This window comes from Bison bison, unplaced genomic scaffold (genome assembly GCF_000754665.1).
Source record: "Bison bison bison isolate TAMUID 2011002044 unplaced genomic scaffold, Bison_UMD1.0 scf7180017864456, whole genome shotgun sequence".
Classification (NCBI taxonomy): Eukaryota; Metazoa; Chordata; class Mammalia; order Artiodactyla; family Bovidae; genus Bison; species Bison bison.
Window position 1 is genome coordinate 16,340,896 of NW_011495018.1, and position 4,587 is coordinate 16,345,482.

Sequence of the window (4,587 nt, forward strand, 5' to 3'; positions counted from 1 at the left end):
CTTTTTCTTTTTTGGTTTTAAGATTCCAAGGAATAATAAGTACTAGCTGTAAGCGTGATTAGACAGGATACTCTTGTATCAATTAGCTATTGTTGCTTGATAAGCCATTCCAAAATTTGGAAACTTAAAGCGGTAATCATCCATCATTTTCCATGAGTCTGCAGGGTTGGCAGGGGGTCAGCTGCTTTCTGCTGAATCAGGGGGCAGTTTGGCAGGCTAACATGTTTGGAGGTGGCTCTGCTCTGTACATTGCTCATCCTCCTCTTGGGACCAGCAGACTATCCCAGTCATGCCCTCATCACACTGAAGCAGAACAAAGAGCAAATAGAGACATGCTTGACCTCTTTGAACCTAAGCTCGGAACCAGCACGTGGTCACTTTTGTCCTCTTTATTCTGTAGGCCAGAGCAAGTTACATGGTCAAAGTGGGAGGGCACTGCAAAATAACACGGCAAAAGGCTTGATACAAGGGAGGAAGATAAACTAGGGCCCCTGAGGCAACCTATCTGGCCTTCTAGACAGTAGCAGCAGCCCCAGCATGAATGGACACTTATTGAGACTCACAGAAATAAAAGTCTTATTATGTCCAGCTAACCTTGCCAGGCTTTCATTTGGATTTAAGAAAAGAGAATTCTAACCCTCAAGGACTTTACTAAGCCATACTTGAGAAAATGATCTACAGATGAAATTAATGAATGAAGTGGTTATAGAGCAAAAAGCTGAGCAATAGATTTTTAACAGTTTGTATGTGACTAGCCTAAAGCAAGGAGAAGGCAATGGCACCTCACTCCAGTACTCTTGCCTGGAGAATCCCAGGGACGGTGGAGCCTCATGGGCTGCCGTCTATGGGGTCGCACAGAGTCGGACACAACTGAAGCGACTTAGCAGCAGCAGCAGCAGCAGCAGCCTAAAGCAAACTTTTGCTGTGGAGGACAAGATAGTAAATATTTTAGCTTTTGTCAGCTGAGTCTCTGTTGCAGCTATTCAACTATAGTTACAGCACAGAAGTAGCTATAGACAATTCGCAAATGGATAGACATGACTGTGTCCCAGCAAATCTTTATTTATAATACAAAACCAGACTTCAGGCATTAGTTTAAAGACCACTGGACTGGAATATTGAAAGAAATAAGAAAGGATCAGTTGTGGAAGACTTGTTGAAAAAGGAGTAATAATTTCCAAGGCAGTGAAGATTAATTTAGCTCAACAAAATTTGTTTTAAATATGAAGTAAGAAAAAACTTGTGGTCATTCAACAGGTAGATTTTCAGTTCAGTCACTCAGTAGTGTCCAACTCTTTGTGACCTCTTGGACTGCAGCACGTCAGGCTTCCCTATCCATCACCAACTCCTGGAGCTTGCTCAAACTCAGGTCCATTGAGTTGGTGATGCCATCCAACCATCTCATCCTCTGTCATCCCCTTCTCCTTCCGCCTTCAATCTTTCCCAACCTCAGGTTTTTTTCCAATGAGTCAGTTCTTCTCATCAGGTGGCCAAAATATTGGAATTTCAGCTTCAGCATCTGTCTTTCCAACAAATATTCAGGACTGATTTCTTTAGGATTGATTGGTTTGATCTCCCTGCAGTCCAAGGGACTCTCAAGAGTCTTCTCCAACACCACAGTTCAAAAGCATCAATTCTTCAGTGCTCAGCTTTCTTTATAGTCCAGCTCTCACATCCATACATGACCACTGGAAAAACCATAGCTTTGACTAGATGGACCTTTGTTTGCAGAGTAATGCAACTGCTTTTGAATATGCTTTCTAGGTCTGTCATAGCTTTTCAAAGGAGCAAGCGTCTTTTTTCTTCCAAGGAGCAGGTAAGGTAGATTTTACCACAGGTTAATGTGGTCCAGTCAGAATGAGAACTCATCACTCTTCAAAAGTATTACTTGCTACAAATGATTTCTGCTTCTGAATGCCTATTTGAAAACATGTTTATTAAGAGTGTTCATATTTTTGCTTAGTTGGTGGATGAGGAAGAAAGCATTTGAAAATGAAGTAACTAATTAAAGTGATTTGATTTTATGCCACTAAAAAAGTTGCATTTGACTAATGTGACCTAGATTTGTATAAAGGAACCAGAGGGATTAATATGAATGATTTATTTTTAACTTTTAAGAAACAGTTTGCAGGAACTTTCCAGGTAGTCTAGTGGCTAAGACACAGAACTCCCAAAGCAGGGGGCCTGGGTTTGATCCCTGGTCAAGGAACTAGATCCCACATGTCACAACTACGAATTTGCAAGCCACAACTAAGACCCAGCACCCCAAATAAATAAATAATTAAAATAAAAATAAAGGTTTTTCATTTTTTAAAGGAAACAATATGCAGGATTCAAGTGGATATTTTCCCACCTCAATTGTATTTCACTTAGATTTTCCTTAGCAATCATTATGCTCCCCTCATATTTGAAGATAGAACAAAGTCCAGAATACTATTAGAAAATAAAGATTTTTTTTGCTTAGAATCTTTAATACCTGTTTATTCATTTACCATCAGCATTTATGACTATCGTACCTGAGGGTAGCAATACAATTAAAACAAATTCCTGGTAGGTTTTAAGAACATCATTTGAAGTCCCCTGAGTTTCTTGGAAAAATGCATTTTTTCCCAGGTAGCATAATCATATAAATCCACTCTCACTGTTATTTATTATTATCTTACATTGTCTTGTTTTAATTGGAGTATAATTTCTTTATAATATTGTGTTAGTTTTTGCTGTACGATGGTGTGAATCAGTTACATGTATACATATATCTGCTCCCTCTGGAAACTCCCAGCCTCCCATCCCACCCCTCTAGGTCATCACAGAGCACTTAGCTGGGCTCCCTGTGTTATACAGCAGCTTCCCACTAGCTAGCTATTTTACACGTGGTAGTGTATATATGGGAGAAGGCAATGGCACCCCACTCCAGTACTCTTGCCTGGAAAATCCCATGGACGGAGGAGCCTGGTAGGCTGCAGTCCATGGGGTCGCTAGGAGTCGGACACGACTAAGCGACTTCACTTTCACTTTTCACTTTCATGCATTGGAGAAGGAAATGGCAACCCACTCCAGTGTTCTTGCCTGGAGAATCCCAGGGACAGGGGAGCCTGGTGGGCTGCCGTCTCTGGGGTCGCACAGAGTCGGACACGATTGAAGCGACTTAGCAGAAGCAGCAGCAGCAGTATGTATATGACGATGCTAATCTTTCAATTTGTCTCACCCTCACCTTCCCACAGTGTGTCCATGAGTCCATACTCTACATCCGATTTATATTTCTGCCCTACAAATTGGTTCAACAGTACCATTTTCCTAGATTCCATATATATGCATTACTATGCAGTATTTGTTTTTCTCTTTCTGACTTCACTCTCTGTGATAGACTCCAGGTTCATCCACATCACTACAACTGGCTCAATTTCATTCCTTTTTATGGCTGAGTAACATTTCAGTGTATACATGTGCCACATCTTCTTTATCCTTTCCTTGTCAGTGGACATCTAGGTTGCTTCCATGCCCTGGCTGTTGTAAATAGTGCTGCAATGAAAACTGGAGTACATGTGTCTTTTTGAATTATAGTTTTCTCAGGGGATAGCTCAGCAGTGGGATTTCTGGGTCTTATGTTGTCTTTTAATTTGTTATATACATCTTCTTGAGCTGTTCTCTTTTCTCTGGTTAATTTCCTTTCTTACTGTTGTTTTCACACACAGAGAGAGGCACAGATCTAGACCTTGATCTTGGAGGTGGTTACATGGACACATGAAAAAATTCACTGACTGAATTTTTGAAATTTGAACATTAAAAATCATACTAATAGATTTGAATAACATGGGGAAAGTTTTGATAAGCCAAAGTTATAAATTGTATATGAAATATGATCTGGCATAAATTCAAAGGAAGAAAATTGAAAGAAAGTATACTGAAGAATAAGTGATTTCCAAATGGTAAAACTGTGTTAGTAATAGTTTTCAGTATCTGTCTTACAAATTTTCTCTAATGCAGTATATTCCTTCTATAACAGAAAAGTTGAAGTGGTAAAAAGTATAACTAAGGAGATATTTGAGATAACTTGAACCTCGATCATAAATCCGTTTTGATATTTTGGGAAGGAAAATAGCAATTTAGAGACAGGCAAATTCAGGATTTGTAGACTTAGAGAAAGCTTCATGGAGAAGACCTCAGAGGGGCTGAGACAGCATTTAGGGAAGGTCACAGTGGGAAGCAGGAGTTGGGGTGGACAGCTGACCTTGTGTGCTGTTGCCTTTGGCCTGTGTTCCTCAGTCTGTTGGCTGACCGTGTTTCTGTCTTCTTCATGGATTCTGTGGTGGTTCAGCTGGTAAAGAATCCACCTTCTATGCGGGAGACCTGGGTTCGATCCCTGGGTTGGGAAGATCCCCTGGAGAAGGGAATAGCTACCCACCTTAGTATTCTGGCCTGGAGAATTCCATGGACTGTATAGTCCATGGCGTTGCAAAGAGTCAGACACAACTGAGCGACGTTCACTTTCACACTTTCAAGTGTATAATTGCTTTATTTTTAATGCTTAACATGTTGATCTTTTAAGCCATCATTTGTAATTCTTATTCCTAAAAAGCTCATTTCCTA